The sequence below is a fragment of the Pantherophis guttatus genome, chromosome 2 (assembly GCF_059756535.1).
Source record: "Pantherophis guttatus breed Tessera chromosome 2, ASM5975653v1, whole genome shotgun sequence".
In the NCBI taxonomy this organism is placed as follows: Eukaryota; Metazoa; Chordata; class Lepidosauria; order Squamata; family Colubridae; genus Pantherophis; species Pantherophis guttatus.
The window spans coordinates 230077162-230087345 of NC_142064.1; the positions used below are offsets into that span (position 1 = coordinate 230077162).

General features: G+C 35.9%; 1 long non-coding RNA gene across 3 annotated transcripts in view; it reads left to right on the forward strand.

Moving 5' to 3' along the window:
• The window catches only part of LOC117673918 (uncharacterized), a 99868-nt gene extending 92918 nt beyond the window's left edge, over nt 1–6950 (forward strand). For all 3 annotated transcript variants that reach the window (XR_004593610.3, XR_004593606.3, XR_004593609.3), the window contains one exon: nt 1–6950. This exon is cut by the window's left edge and continues 315 nt beyond it. This is a non-coding gene — a long non-coding RNA (uncharacterized LOC117673918).
• The last annotated feature ends 3234 nt before the right edge of the window (nt 6951–10184 follow it).

Consider the following 10184-nt stretch of genomic DNA (forward strand, 5'->3'; position numbering starts at 1 on the left):
AAACAAAACAATGGACAGAAACAAAAACTCTCAAGGGTCCAAACTCAGGCCTGGGAGCACATTCATATTTTCAATGCTTTGGGAAAAACTTCCCAAGTTGGCCGTTAATTCCTTTGCTCTTTTCACAGCAGCTACATTAACATTTTTTACTGATTATATTCCCCACGTGTATTATAATTGTTAACTATTTAATATAAATTTAACTTTATATTTAATTTGCACCTATTTTTTAATTCTTTTTGGATTCGCTTTTTAATTCTTCCTGGCTCACTTTTTGTAAAGTGAAATGTCTCTCTATGTCTGAAAAAGATTATGCACCCCTAAGAACATGGAAGCAGGCGACATATGGGCTTTTCTCCTCCTCCTCCTCCCCCTCCCCCTCCTCCTCCTCGTTCCTTCCTTCCTTCCTTCCTTCCTTCCTTCCTTCCTTCCTCCTTCCTTCTTCTACTCCCCCTACCCTCCCTACTTTTCCTGCAGAAAGAGGAGGAGGAGGAGGAGGAGGAGGAGGAGGAGGAAGAAGGAAGAAGGAAGAAGGAAGAAGGAAGAAGGAAGAAGAAGAAGAAGAAGAAGAAGAAGAAGAAGAAGAAGAAGAAGAAGAAGAAGAAGAAGAAGAAATATCTAAACGTTTTAAAAACAGCTTTGGTTTTGTAAACTAAAATACTGAACATACACAACAAAGTATATTGATATGTACAGAACAAAGCCTTTTCTCTGTGGACTTTAACATTTGACTAAAGTCTGAATAAAGAAATATTAGCAAAGTCATTTGACCCATTAATTTTTTTCCTGTAAAATTTGCAATCCATATAGCTGTGTTTATGTAACATAGGACTACCAGATCTGGACTGCAAATATTTGGAAGCCTACTAGATGGCAGCAAAGAAAGTTATCACATCCTAACCCTTTGGTGCCATTTAGTGGCCAACCAGATAATTTTGGATCAGTAGAAAAATTATAGATGTCTTTCTTTGGAGGAAAGTTAAGCGTAGAAAATGATTAGAAAATTATGAGTAATGTACAGAAGGCCTGGAAGGCATTGAAAAAAATGCTAAAACAAACTTTTTAGGAATAGGCTTTATGTAAACCATTGAGCCTTGTCCTTTAAGTTAGTGAGTGGAGAAAGGATTGAGGATTCAGTCCAGGGTGAAATTCAGCAGGTTCTGACAGTCTCTAGAGGACCGATAGCGGAAATTTTGAGTAGTCCAGAGAACCAGCAAATACCACCTCTGGCTGGCCCCAGAGTGAGGTGGGAATGGAGATTTTGCAATATCCTTCCCCCAGGAGTGGGGTGAGAATGGAGATTTTGCAGTATCCTTCCCCTGCCATGCCCACCAAGCCATGCCCACAGAACCGGTAGTAAAAAAAAAAATGGATTTCACCACTGATTCAATCCCATTGATGTTTACTAAAGAATTCAGATTTAGATAATAAAATTTGTTGGTTCAACTACCAGTGTTCAATCGTTCTTTATTTCATTGTATTTTTTTGGCTCTTTCTAAACTTAAATTGATTTCCATGTCATGTTCATAGCAAGAAATCTGATTTCATAGAGATGACAAGAGAGATTGTAATGCATCCTGGAAAAAATGGAGAGGGTAAAAGATCAAGCAGAAAATGACAATGTTTCATATTGCACATAATAGTACTTTTGTTGCCTCCCAACATTGTTTTACAAGTGCCTTGTCTTCTTAGATATTTTCCAATTGATTTGATTTCCTCAATAGTAGTAAGTTTATGGAGACCCAGTGAGTGGTAATTAATATAATTTCAAGGTACTTATTTTGTGATAGGCTGGTACGAGAGTGACAGCAAAAATGGAAGTAACAGAATGCAATTGTTTTCTGGGAGATTTACGTTGAAAACAACCTGCAGTTCTTTGGCTCTTAACTCATCTGTGATATGACAGCCAGGAAGCTATTCTGCAATTTTTAAAAGAAAAGAAGAGCTGAAATAGGAAAGATGAGTTGCATTGCAAGTCTTTAATTGCATTAGAAAAGTAGCAAAATGCTGAGAAGCCTAGTCAAAGATTATTATGGGTAATTCAGTATGCGAATTCCAGCCATTTTCCAGATGCCTCTAGCATTTACATTTGTTTATTGTTTAAGTCATGAATGAATGAATGTATGAATGTATTGCAATAGTTACAGTGATACCTATTTGTATTGTTCCTGTGGAAAAAATAAGATTGATGAAGTAGAATAGAAAATTGCATCTTATATTGATAAGGAGATGACCTAACTTCTTTGCCCTCTGATCCACTCCTGGCCTGTATGGTTGTCCAACCTCTTCTTAAAAGTTTCCAGTGTTGGAGCATTCACAACTTCTGCAGGCAAATTGTTTCACTGATTAATTGTTCTAACTGTTAGGAAATTTCTTCTTAGTTGTAGGTTGCTTCTCTCCTTGATTAGTTTCCATCCATTCCTTCTTGTCCTGCCTTCGGGTGCTTTGGAGAATAGCTTGACTCCTCCAGTCCTTGAGATATCAGAACACTGCATTCATGTCACTCCTAGTCCTTTTTTTCATTAAACTAGACATGCCCAATTCCAGCAACCATTCTTTATGTTTTAGTCTCCAGTCCCCTAATCATCTTCAATGCTCTTCTCTGCATTGGAGATGATCATAGTTGTCCATCTAAGGTATGCAGGCACTTTTATTGGGCAGTATCAATATAGGAAGATGTCAGAGGCAGATGATCACTTTAGTAACAATGGCAAAGGTATGAATTCATTTGGCACAGAAGAAAGCAATGGGCAACCATTCCTGTATTTGTACCAACAAAACCACATGGATAGCAAATATAAAATGATTGCTAATACAGTGCCATATCATACGTCCGTCAGGTCAGATGGCATTCAACATGCTATGAGGAAGAGCTGTGGATCTTTCAGAGTGTTAATGGTGTTTCTGACTTGGCTAGATTAAAACCTTCAGGATATCTAGTTGCTGATGTTTCCATAAAGGAAAAGAAAATCAGAAGCTGAAAAAAATAGAATTGCAGTAGGAACATGGAAGGTGAGAAACAAGAAACAAGAATTGAACAAGAGAGTTCAATACAGTGAAAGATGAAATGAAATGATTAGAAATTGGCATCTCAGGCATCAGTAAATTGAGATGGACCAGAATGGGACACTTTTCAGTCAGGTCACACTGTTTATTACTCAGAAGATGAAAAAACAAAGAAGGTACATTGTTGCTTTTAGTTAGAAAGGGCATAATCAGAACAGTACTTGGCTACAATACGATTAATAAATGAATGATGCTGATAAGAGTTCTCAGAGAAACCTTTAATACATTGAATGTTCAAATTTATGCTCCAACTATTGATACTATTGATGCAGAAGAAGAGGAGTTTTATGATCAAGTACAGTTTGAAATTGAGAGAACATGCAAGCAAGATGTGCTGCTTGTGATTGAAATTTGCAGTGTCAAAGTTGGAAACATGAAAGAAAAAAAATGTAGCTAGATTGCATGTCTTTGGAAACCAAAATGAAACAGGAGATTGACTTACAAATTTCTGCCATTCCAATGATTTCTTCATAACAAACACTGTCTTTAAAGAACCAGATTGACAACGTTCTACCTGGACATCACCAGATGGAGTATCCATAAATAAAATTGACTATATTATGATTAAAAGGAGTGGGGGAGCTCAATTATAGCATCAAAGACATGGCCAAGTGCTGTCTATGGAACAGATTATGAACTGTTCATGTGCAAGATCAAGTTAATTTAAATAATAAGAAAAAAGCCAGACAATTTCCATGACATGAGCTTCACCAATGATATACCCACCATTTTCAAGGAGAACATCAAGAACTGCTTTGAAGTCCTGAACTTAATTGATAGAGAACTAGAAGAATTATGGATCTAACTTTAAAGGTCATTAAAGATGGATGTGAAAAGAGACAGCCAAAAATGAAAAAAGGGAAGAAAACAAAGTGTTTTTCAGAATAAACTGGAAATTGCCAAAAGGAGAAGAGAAGCCAAAGCCAAGAAAGGCAAAAATCTTAGAAAGGAATTTAATGAAGAGTTTCAGAGAGCTGCTGGCAGAGACAAAAAGCAGCATTACAACAACATTTGCAGACATAAAAGAGGGAAACAGAAATGGAAGAATAAGGAAAGTCATTCAAAAAATCTTTAAACTCAAAAGGAGATTTCATCCTCAAATTAGTATGCTAAAGGATACCAATGTCCAGATATTAACCAATTCAAAGGAAGATAAAAGAAGACAGAAGATGGCATCCTTGGTGCTCTCTGAGCTTAGTTGTATTCTTGCAGATATTTCATTACCCAACTATGTAACATTATCAATGCTACTGAATGTGGGGTTTGCTGTCTGTTTATATATAGTAACTTGTCCTGCCAGTGTTGCTGAGGTGTTATTGTCTCCTTGGAAGTTCCTTGATTGGGGTATAATTTCTTAATTTTTTTATTGTCTCTTTTGAATGGTATGTAAATGTGGTTTAGCTCTATGTGTCTGTTGATGGTACTAAGCTTCCAGGAATTCCTAACTTAAAAAAAAAATTAGCTTGGTCTAGAGTGCTCACAGTTTCACAGATGAAACTATGGTTAAGTCTACTTATGTGTTATGATATTAAGGACTTTTCACTGTGTCTTCTAATTGCTATTTAGTGTTCATGGATGCATTCTGCTAGTTTTCTGTCTATCACTGTTCTAAACAGTGGCTGTTACATGACAGGCTGAGAAATTCTGGGAGTTGAAGTCCACAAGTTGTAAAGTTGCCAAGAGACCCTTGTTGTAGATGAGTCCTATTTTCCCCTGGCTTTTGTATAATTTGAAGAGCTTTGGTTGGTTTGTGTGCTACAGTGATATCATGTGGTTGTCATAGTCTGAAATGGTTTTGATATACAATAATGTTGTCATTTTCATACTTTATATTGGTTGCGCTGTAGTGGATGGGGCAGTCAGGCATTTTTTTGATAAAGTTGTATGGGTTTCTATTTTATTGGAAGCTGTTGTACATATGGTCTTTTTCCTTTTTCTAGTATCCTGGATTACAGCAATGCATTTGTGCTTGTCTAAATAAGGTTCTCACACAGCTCCTCTTGTTTGTTGATTGGGTTATTACTTTGACAATGGGGCACTTGGGTAAATGTAGGTTTCTAATTTGCTTCCTTTTCCTCTGCTGATGAAGACATTCAGGAAGGGGAGTGTGTTGTTTTCTTCTTTCCTTGTAATTTTTTTATTCCTTTGAAGATGATGTTGATTGTTGCAGGTGTCTTCTCTATTTGTTTCTCTTTTATTGTGTAATGTACATATTAGAACCATATTTTTGGCTGAAGGCATGCAGGTACTATAGTTTTGAGGTGCTGCATTACAATCTCTGCTATGAGTCCTGGGAATACTGATTCCATGGGTATTTTTCTGATTTTTTTGCTTTTATGGATGCTTCTATGGATACCCCAAAATACACAGGTCTGACATATCTCTTCATCTACCTGCATTGTTACCAGGGATTCAAAATAGCAAAAGAACTTATAAAAAAAGTTTGGACATCTCATGGAAGGATGCAAACATTCTATCTAATATTCTACAGTGACTCCAGAAAATCAAAGACCTAATAACAGAGAAAGATGACATTATGGTTGCATTCAATGTCACAGCATTCTTTACAATCCATTGATTCAGAACTAGCAAAAGAAAGAATCCATGGCAGCAGCTCTATACAACAAACCCTATTGAACAAAACACATTAAGATCTGAAGACTCAGAATTGTAGACCTCATCGGCCTCTGCCTTACTGTCTACTTTCAGTTTGATGGACAAACATACGACAAATTAGAAGAACACCCATGAGATTGCCACTGTAATTATTACACCAATTATGTAACATAATTACACCAATTATGTAACATAGCCTGTGATAATTGCATCTTTTTCTCCCTAAACAGGAACTTTTCCACTAGTATATTTTTATAATATTATATTCCAAAAACCATACAAGTAAAGTTAATAAAACGATTTTACAGCAGAAAACCTGAAAGTTGCCACATCTACTATTCCTTAAGGTATGCTTTTATGAAGACCTGCAGTTTAAAAGCCAAACATAATGGGGGAAAAACAATAGAACTTTGATTCATACATGCAATAATCCTTTTAATCATTTTCTAAAGCAAACAACACACAAACACTACTAATGTTGTGCTGCACTTCAAGGGGCATTTTTCAATAAGAAGGCCCACACAAAAGAAATTTACAACTGGGAAAGAGAACAACACACTTCAACAAGTTATTCTCTTGATAAATCTGATCCAGCCTCCAAAATGACAAGTGAACATCATGAGCTACATTGCATCTACTGATCAAAATGCAAAGCATGAAAAGAGTTTGCCAGGTTCATTTGATTAACTACACAGCAAATCTCTCCCTTGACAAGAGCTGGAACTATACAAGCCATCCTTAATCCTCTATTCTGAAGAACAAAATCCATTTATTTTATGCAAGGTAAAATCTTGGAGGTAAACCCACGTCCTTTCTTATGCAAGATCTCCCGTCAGGTCCAAGGTGCTCAGTGGAATTTCTGTGTTTTGTCGAGATTGCTATTATTAGTACCGTAGACAATTTGCCAGCTGAGCATAGAAGCTTGGGTGAGAAATCAGAAAGTTGGCACAAAAGCTCTTTGGAGGATTACGGGAGAATTAAACATGCACTGCAAAGCAAGATCAAACAAATAGCATAGCTCAGTGGGAATCTGAGAGAGAGAGAGAGAAAAAAAAAAGACATGTTTAAATGAGCACTAAGGAAAAAAAGAAGGAACTCAAGGGAAACGGGAAAAGAGAACAGATCTCCCAAAAATGTATAGACTGAACTGTTGAGATAGTATCAGGGCAGTTAACACTTGGAAGGAAGTGAGGTTGATGAAGGATGAACAAGATAAATGATTCACTATATTGGCTATATAATGAAAACAACACAATACTACCAGGTGGCCAAAAAAAAAAAAAAAAAAAGACAAAACTACTTCATTCTTAAGCTTGGCTCCAGGGAAAGCCAGGTGCTCAAGTAGACAACTGTGAAAAGATGAATAAAATGGCAGGATTGAACCTTGAGACTGATAAAGGCAGTAGCAAGATGATACTTTTTACTTGGAATAAACTGACATTTATTAATTGTCTTTGAGAAATCCTGGATAATTAGAGGAGTGGAAGAGGTAACAGAGTCCGTGTTTTGAAAAAAAAAAGGGGGGGACGGGACGGAGAATTTAAGGAAGTAGAGATATGTCAATCTGACATCAATACTTAGGTAGATTCTACAGCAGATACTAATTAATTAATGAGGTTATTAATTTATTGATGACTTTAAACTGGTTCAGTCAAGACCACCCTGTAAGCAGTTTGTTGAGAAGACAATCAGAGTCAGCATGTACTTGTCAGCAACAAATCTTAACTGGCTGCTAAGCAACTTTGTAGATTGTGGGAATCTTGTAGATGCATATGAGCATGGTATCTAACAAATTCTCCCATGATGTTTTGATTAGCAAGTGAATTAAGTGTGAATTTTTAAGGTGTGGCAATTAGGTAGGTTCATGTGGCCAAAGAGAGGGATTAAAATAGTTCCTTATTTAAAAAAAAAGAAAGGTATTGACGTAGATGTTGAAAGATCCTGTTTTCTGTATTTCTCAACATTTATATAAATTACTTGGATGAAAAAGAATCAAAACTGGGTGAATAGGTAATTCGTGAAAAGTTGAACAATTAATTAAAGCAATCTTTGCATGCTAAAATTATCTGATAGTAATAGAATGAAATTTTAAGACAGAGAATGCAACATTCTTTACTTAGACATTAGAAATGAAATGCCTAGGTATAGATTGAGAAATAGAATGATGGGATAACAGTACTTGTGAAAAAGATTGGAATAGGTACTAATTACAGACTGAAAATTGAATAAAAGCAGTGTCCTAGAGTTGCAAAAAGGCAAATGTAATTTTAGGCTGTATGAACTGAAGTATATTTTCCAAACCACAGAAAGTTATCATTCTTCTTTGACCCATTACCTTGAAACCAGCAGTTAAACCATCATGCTTTTAAAAAAATTCAGCTAAACTAGAAGAGGTTCAGGGGAAAACAAACAAGGCAGTTGATCAGAAAACCAGACTAGAAAGAAGAATAAGGAATAAGGAATGTTTCACTTGAAAATAAATAAGGTGGAAAATGACCGTGTTGTTTTTCTAATATAATTTTTATTAAAGAAATATTTAAAAGAATAAAAACAATACAAAAGAGAAAAGTAATAAGTAAGTGAAAAATATGCAAAGAAAGAAATAGAGGAGAAAACAAAAAGTTATAAAGAAACAGCTTCTGGTTTTCTTAATAGTGTTTACAAGTACATTTATGTTTTACTCTCTTTCTCCAAGGTTGCAAAATAATATCCTTGTTTGAAAATGAGCATGTACTTGGCATGAAGAGATGATACACTGAAAAAGCTAAAGATTTCAACAGACAGGAGGAGGAGGAGGAGGGGGGAAGGAGGAGGAGGAGGAGGAGGAGGAGGAGGAGGAGGAGGAGGAGGAGGAAAGATTGCCTTTATATTCTTTTTTTCTGGTTTTCAGGCTGAAGCAAAACATCCATGATAAGACAGAGGGTTTTGCACCTTGGAAGTGGCTCTCTTCTTTGAGTAGTGTGACTTGATGAAGCACTTTGCATTCATTGAAAGCTTTCCAATTCGTCTCTTTTCTCCTTGAGTTTCTGTTCAGGCACTGCAGATATGCAGAAGTTGTAGGATTCTAAGACAGAGTTTAATAAATACTGTTTACAAAATATGGAAACTATAAAAGGAATGAATTATGGGTCATTTTTTGAGATGGGAAAGCAAACTTTTCATTGGACACTGAATCTAATTCTGGTATTTGATTTGATATTAGTTATGCATTTTGTGTGTGTGTGTGTGTCTTTGTTACAGAAGATCTAGAACAAATATCTGAGTCGCTGTTGACTTCCTCAGGGAGCACTTTCTGCCACTTATAAAAGAAAGATATGTAGGACTGGGATCTCAAAGTCATGGCTCACTGTCTGCAGGCAAACCTTCAGCTCATTTCCTCTCTCCCAGAAGGCAGAAGATGGCCAGGAATCAGAAAGCAGTTTGATGACCTCTCAGTCACAAGAGATCCTCCTTTAGGCTGATCCTTTAAGCTCAGCTCCATGCAAAGGTTGGATAAACAGAAGGGTGTCTATGTTACTAGCTCACATCAAATCACCATCACAATCTGCATTGGGGTCTATCAAGGATGCTGCTTGTAATGATAAGGAGAGTGGCCATGTCATAATATTCAGTTTAGGATTAAACGTATCAATTCAAACTCAAAGTCCATCGTATTTCCTCATTAATCATAATCATAATCTCTCTGATTATGCAGAGAGATTTCTTTTTTCTGTTTTCTTAAAGTAATTTGAAATTGAGCTATATCTCATAAAATATAAAATGACGCTATAGAGCACTACACACCAGAACAACTAGACACAAGAAGTTTTCCCAAATGCCATCACTCTGCTAAACAAATAATTCCCTCAACACTGTTAAACTATTTACTAAGTCTGCACTACTATTAATCATCTCATCGTCCCCACCACCCATCTCCTTCCACTTATGACTGTATGACTGCAATTTTGTTGCTTGTATCCTTACGATTTATATTGATATTGTTTCCTGATTGCTTATTTGTACCCTATGACTATCATTAAGTGTTGTACCTTATGATTCTTGATGAACATATCTTTTTTATATATATACACTGAGAGCATATGCACCAAGACAAATTCCTTGTGTGTCCAATCACACTTGGCCAATAAAAAAATTCTATTCTATTCTAGTCTATCGCAGAAATTATAGTTTCTTATGAAAAGGCGGCACATGCCAAATTGAAGATATCTCCTTTAAAGAGAACTGTCATTATTTTTATTTTTTTTGGCAAAATTGGAAATAGTTATCAGGCATATTTTCCACTTCTGAGAAGATAAGCCCTGCCAAGTTTCAGATAATTAGATTCAAGGGTTTGTATGCTGTTATTTGATTACAACAATATTGATGCTCTGATTAATGGAAAACACTGCCAGCTAAGTGTCAAAATGAAAATGTTAAAAAGCAGCTCTGTTTCAGGGTAACTCAAAAAAAAAATATTAATCAATAGTCTACTTTGATACTTTTCATTATCTTCCTTTTTTACT